Here is a 7,867-nt window from a genome sequence, read left to right on the forward strand (position 1 = left end):
TTAAAGAGTTAAAAGTAAGAGTAAGAGATTTTAATAATTACGAATACTAATTTATTTATTCGCGATAACTTAGTCGATTTAATTAAAGAGCGTAGCAAATTTTAATTTATAATTAATTATATATATAAATTTAAGATTTTATAGCTTAGCTCTATCTTATTCTATTATATATACTAATTATTATACTTATTAATTTACTTCTTAAATTATTATATTAAATAAATTTACTTAAAGTAATAATTTATTAATATACTAATTAGTATAAACTAAAACTTACTATTAATATATAATTTCTTTTAAAAAATTTATATAAATAAAATTAAAAATTAAAAAATTTATTTTAAATCTTAAGCGCTTAATATAAAGTACTAGAAGATTTATATCTATTTTATAACTATATATTAAATTTTACTTACTTTAAATTTTAGAAATAAAAATCTTTACTTTTAATTGAGATAAAGAAATTATAAATTTAATATTAAATATTAATAAGAGTTATTTATTATTTTCTATTATATTTTAAATAATTAATAGTATATAAAATAACTAGTTTATTATTCTAAAAAATTATAATAAGTTATTATTATAAAATAAGTAAAGGCCTATGAATTAAATTCATGAAGTTGAATTTTTTATTTTTCTAAGTTAAATGGAGTTGGATTTTTCTAAGTTAAATGGAATTTTAGCTCTAGCCCTAAGTTAAATCAAACTTTAATCGCTTACTATACGTTTTTAATCTACTTTTATTATTATAAAATTGATAAAGAAGGTGAAAGTCTTAATTCTAAGTTAAGTTAAACTCTATTTACTTTCTATACGATAAATAGTTTACTTCTATTACTATAGATCGCTAATTAATTATATTCTTATCTAAGAAAGTAATATCTACTTAATAATCTTATTTTTAATATATCTTATCGGTCGAGTAGATTATCTTTTTAATAGATTATCTAGAATTATAATTAATAAATTAGTCTTACTAGTAACTTAGCTTAAGATTATATATAATTAATTATAGATAAAGATCTCGAGATATAAATATAGGTCGATCTACTATAATAACTAATTTTAGATCTTATTAATCGTTATACTAAAGACTAATCGAATTAGAAATTAAATATATCGAAAGAAAGTATATAGATCGTTTAAATTAGGCGGAGCTAGAGGAATACGTAATATATAATATTATTTATTATTATATTCGCTTTTAAGAATATAATAATCGAGTATCTTAGACTTAATATACTTAATTTATAGATATATTCTATTATATAGATTTATACGCTACTTTAAATTTCTTAATAATATTACTATATAATTCTATTTTAACTTTAAATAATAAGATAAAAGTAAGATTAATTTAAAGGTATTTATTATTTTAGTAGATAGAAGAAAGCTATTTTCCTTATTAACGACTTAATCTCTATTATTATAAATAATCTTAATTTTAGAGAACTTATTAAGAACTTAACTATTAAATTAAGCGATATTCTTATTAAGAATATAAAGAATTATTCTAAATATATAAAAATTAGCTATTCGATATAGGTTAAGATTATTATAAATAGTATTAATTAGTTAAGTAATAAAGTCGTCTAATAGTTATTCGATAGATTAATTAATAGCTTCTCGTCCTTCGAAGCTTATTAAGATATTATTATCTATATCTAATAATTTTTAAACGAATTCCTTTATATTAATTTGATCTTAATTAATAAAATTAAGATTTCGAAGTCTTATATTTTCTATTAATTTGAGGATTTAAATATAATTTTAAAGATAAAACGCCTTTAACGTAGTTTAAGCGATGCGATTTAACTTAATACTTTTAATAATTAAAAGAATTTAATAAAAGTTATTATAGAAGTATATAATTATGTTATTAAAAGAAGTAAAGTTTTTTTAAATATCTTAAAGTATATAATTAACGGCCTCGATATCGTAGCGATTTTATATAAAGATCTCGTTTTAGAAAATAAGCTTAATTATCTTTAATAACTAAGCTAAATTAGACTCTATCAATATATTATAATTAGATTAAGTAATAGTATTAAGAGAGATCTTAAAGTAAGAATAAGTAATAGTATTATCTTAAAGAAGAATAAAGATAATACTAGATAAAGCTATAGTAATAGCTATTTTAGAGTTATTTCGTATTCTTCGTAATACGATATTCTAAAGTATAATTTTATTAATATCTTTATAGCTATTAAGAAAGAAGAGTTAATTATTAAAATAAGAAATCGCGTTTTAAATAGCGTTAGTTATAGTAATTTAATTATTATTAAAATTTATTTATATTTAATTTTAGATATTAATTCGATAGCTATATACTTCGCGTAAAAGTCGATTTTAATTATTAATATAATACTATTTATAATCTCATTAAATCGCGAGTAGATTAAAGCTAGTAATAAGATTAATATCCTTTATAGAGCTAATATTATTTTTCTTTAAGCGAATTTAAATTAAATAAAGATAGAAGTCTTTAGCGACGATTTATTTATATTATATATTATTCGATAGAAAGAGAATATAGTATTAAGTCTAAAGAATATAAATAAGATTATTAGATAATTTAAATAAAGAATAATAAGTATTAGTTAAGAAATATACGCAAAGTATAAGAGAAAAATTAAATTATTTATGAGTAAAAAAAGAAAAAATGTCTAGCGCGAAAAGTTTTAATAATTAAAAAAAGAATATTATATTAAAAAATATCGCGATATTTTAAAATTATCGTTAGCGCGATAATCTTCTTATTCTATAATTTAAAGTACTTTAACTTATTAAAGAAATTACTAAGAAAAAATATATCTAGCGTAAAAAATTTTAATATATAAAAAAAGAAATACTATATTAAAAAAAGTTATAATATTTTAATATTATCGTTAGCGCGATAAGCTATTTATATTACACTTAAAGTATTTCTACTTAATAAAAAAGAAATTATCTATATATCTTAATTTATAATTATTCTATAGATCTAGAGAATTATCGAGCTTATATTATAGTAGAATTATTATAAAGAGATCTTATAAGTAATATTCTCTCTTCTAAGCCGCTACTTTATTTAATACTTAATTTTATTTAACGTTATTATAAAGTAAATTTCTTATTATATAAATATTATAATAGAAAGAAAGAATATTATCGTCTATCGTGCGTAAGTCTTCGAAGAATATAGAATTTAATACGTTTAGAAGGAGGTATCGTAGATAAAAGAGCTCTCTAGCGTTTAGATTAATATAGTATATTCTTATAATAATACCTCTACGCTTCTAACGTAAACTCTATTTAAATATATCTTACTTATTTTTTTTAGATATATTATATCGATAGATCGATATAGAAGAGATCTTCTATTTATTTTCGCTATTAATATCGTTAATTTAGTTAAAAGAAGGCTATTAGCTTAATCTAGCGTTTATATTCTATATTAATTATATAGAATAGATTATTATTATTATTAAATATTATATTTTATTAATTTAAAAGATAAATAAATAATTATTTAATAGAAGAATTATAATTATATAATTTAAAGCTAAAAATCCTTTAATAGACTTTTATAGAGTCTATTTATTATATATCTTAATACTCTTAAATCTCGTTTATCTAATTTAGACTTATATTATTTTAATCTATATCGCTTTTATACTCTATTCGAAGATTAGCTCGATTACTACTCTTATAAATATATTTAAAGATATATTTATAGACTTTAATATTAACGTAAATCTTTATATTAATATAAGCGTTATACTTAATCGATAAATAGAAACTATAGAGTATTATCTAGTAATTCTACTTAAATTTATTATCTAATATTTTAGTAGATTTATATTAATAATATATAAAGTATTTAAAGTCTAGTTTAAAGACGATATAGTCGCTAAAGTTCTTCGAAAATCGCTTATTATATACGTTCTTATCTAAGTTCTAATAAGATAAAATAATATCTATTCTATTAATAGTATATTAACTATAATTTCTATAGAGTATATATCTAATAACGATTATATAGAGATTAAGAAATAGACTTTAATTAGAAATCTTAGTATTAATAGCGATATCGATCTTAGTAACGCTAAAGAATCGATCTTTAGAATATAAAATAATAAGGATATAAATATATAATAAACCTCGTTTTTAAAATTTAATAGTATAGATATAAACCGGAATTCGATCTATTATCTATAAAGTTAGTTAGAGTTAAAGCTAATTAACATTTTAATCGATTATACTTCGCCTTTATAGGGGTGAAAAAAAAATTGAATAGTATCGTAGGGCTAATTAATAGAAATTATAGTATATAATAAGCTAAACTATGCTAGAAGTATCTCTAAAGATTATAATCTATATTAATCGTCTAACTAATATATCGTCTAAGAGGCTACTTTATTAAATAGAATAGGAGAGAGTTATTATATTATAATAGAGGGTAAAAAGAATAAAAATATATCTAGTATCTTCCTCTTTAGAATATTATTTATAAGAGCTTTTAGCTTTAATCTAAATATTTTAATAATTAGATTAGATTAATTAATAGCGCGTTCGTCGAGTAGAAGATTTTCGATAATCTTAATCTATTTTAAATTATAGATGAAAGTTATAAAGAGATTCGATCGGTTAAACTTAATAAATAGAGTAATAATATTTTAATAGAGTTATTTTATAAATTATAGGTTTTCTTAATAGAAGAAAGAAAGAATAATATATTATTTACTAGCTTAATTATTTATAATAACTTTATTAACGTAAATATCGACGATTACTTAATAGATATTAATTTAAATAATCTTCTAATTTATCTTTAATTAATAGAGTTTATTACTTTCGATAGTTATATAGATATCGTAGATAAAATATTATAATAGTTTATCGTAGTAAAGAAAATAATTAAATTTATTAGAATAACTTTATATTATATATCTATAGAAAGTTAGCGATTAATAGAATAGAAGAAATAAATAAGATAAATCTATAATATAAGATAAGCGTTACTCGTTTAGAATTATCTCGGCCGATAGTTTCTCTAACTTATGAAATAGCTTTATTATTCCTACTTCGCTAGATAAGAAGACTTCTATCTAATATAATATCTATATTAGATATATTATTATACTATAATTATTCGTCGAATAAGAAGATAAGAGAATAGCGTAGGGGTATATAGGCTGGATGTTAATATAAAATATTAAATCTCTTATTATTTCGAGTTTCTATTAATATATCTCTAGTCTTAAATATATCTAATAAATTATTAATATTACTCTTTTAGATAATAGCGATTTTATCTAAAATAAAACGATTATAGATATATAGATTATAATATTATAAGTTTTTATAAAGTAGCTTATAGTCTTATATATTCGAATTAGCTTTTAGTTTTTTAGATATCGATTTAAGAGCGTTAATATAGAAATTAATACTTTTAAGATTTATAGCTATTTTACGATAAAGCGTCTAATTAATATAATTATAATAGCTATATCTAGTAAAGTTAATATAAAAAACGCGGCTAAGAGAAAGTTATATCGTATTATAGACTAATTTTAAATATTATTTATAATATAGATTTAGCTAAATATCGATTTTTCGCTCTTTAAAGACGTTAGAATAGATATATAAGTAGTAATCGCTCTCTAGATTTTATATATATATAAGGCGATTAAATAATTAATAGTAATTTACTATAAAATTATAAAGATTATATTATTATATTAAACGCTATAGCGATAAAATTCTTTATAATTATTAATAAAATTCGAGATCTCTAGCGTTAAAGAGTAGAGGATTTAATTAATAATATACTCGCTAGAGTTAATTAAATCGTTTATACTCATTTCGACGCTCTTATAGCCTTATTCTATATCGTCTATCTTATTTATTTTAAATATATTAACTTTAATCTTTTCGCTATTATAGCATTACTCGACTATTTTATCTTTCTATAACGTTATATTATAGCGATTATAAATCTAATTTATAAAATTTAAATTATATTATATAGACTTTATAGTATATAAGTAATACGCGATATAGCTAACGAGTCTTATTAAAGACTAAGTAGAATTTATATAAAAGCTAAAAGATAAATTAAAAGAATATAGACTATCGAAAGAGTTATTATTAAAGAAGTCTAATAGTAGATCTTATAATAGAGAGTCTTCGATAGCGTCTTTCTCTTATTTAAAAGCTTTTTTTAATAATATTTAAAATCTAATATACGTTAAGAGATTTTAAAATAGAGTAATAAAGAATAGATAGAGAAGAAAAACGCGTTTTAAAAGATATTATCGCTAGCTTAGAAGAAGTATATAGAGGAGAACGTATCCGTTTAGACTCTTTTTAAGAGTTTTCTAACGCGTTTATAAGTAGTAATAGATAGCTATTAAGCTCGCTTACGGCCTCGATTATTAGTAATAGCGAATTCGTTAAGAAATAGCTTAAAGACGTTAATAGAGGCTCTAAAAGAGGGGTAGAAGAAATATATATATCTTATAGATCTAATAATATAAGAGCGAGGGGTAGAGAGAGTAAATATATTTATATTAATGAAATTAATAGAATTAATAGAGTAATAGAGAAATAATAATTATATAAATAGATGAAAGAATTATTATTCGATCTCGTCTCGAACGTATTTAATATAATTACGATATTTAAATATTAGTTTAACTTATTAATAGTAGACTAAACTTTATTATTTTTATAGCGTTAGAAAGCGTATACTAAGCTCTATAATTTACGAAATTATAAAGTAATAGTATTTATAGAAAGCTGGTTATTTCAGAGAGGAAGACTTCTATATATAGATTTTTAATAATTATAAACGCTAATTTATTTATTCGCGGTATCTAATTAAAAAGCGTAGATCTAATAAATTTATAATTGACTGCATATATAAATTTAAGATTTTCTAGTTTAGCTCTATCTTATTCTTTTATATATACTAATTATCTAGATTAAAGTTATTATCTTAATATAGATATATATTATACTTACTTATTTTATTAATAAATACTATATTTATATAATAGATTCTTATTATTATCTTAAAAAATAAAAGATTTTAATTAAAATTAATAATATATTTAATTATTATATTAATTTTAAGATTATATTCGACTTAGAAATTTAATTATCTTTATAGTTTATAGTATTTAAAGTATTTAATTTATAATTCTAAAAGATTATATTATATTAAAAAATAAGAATAATTTATTCTTATAAAATAATATATATTATGCTTTCATCTTTAATTAATAAATACTCTATTTATATATTAGATTTTTATTATTATTTTAAAAATTATAAGATTTTAATTAAAATCTATAAGATATTTAATTATTATATTATTCTTAAAATTATATTTAATTTTAATTTCAATTATTTATATTCTTTATAATTAATATTATATAAAGTATTCAAGTTATAATAATAGATTTTTATTATTATCTATTAAAAAAAGATTCTATTAAAATCTATAAGATATTATATTTTTTATAAAATTAATTATTAATTACTAATTAACTTATTAATATATAATTAAACTCGCGAATCTTTTTAAGATTTAAACTTAAATTCTTCCTTAAATCTTTTATTATATTTAATCTATTCTTCTTTATCTATAAATCTTATAATATTATAATATTAATTATTATTTAAATTTTATATAAGCGCTATAAATTAAGATAAAAATCGTAAATTTTTTATATACTACTTCTTTCTTTTTTTCTTTTTTTCTTTTACTTATTATAATATTGTATTAATTAGAATAATATATTATAAGCGTACTAATAAAGATCGCTTATCTACTTACTCGATAGTCTTAATATAAAAAAAAATTATAAATTTAATT

Source organism: Letharia columbiana, assembly GCF_014066305.1.
Source record: "Letharia columbiana isolate WasteWater2 chromosome Unknown Sc0000029_s0, whole genome shotgun sequence".
In the NCBI taxonomy this organism is placed as follows: Eukaryota; Fungi; Ascomycota; class Lecanoromycetes; order Lecanorales; family Parmeliaceae; genus Letharia; species Letharia columbiana.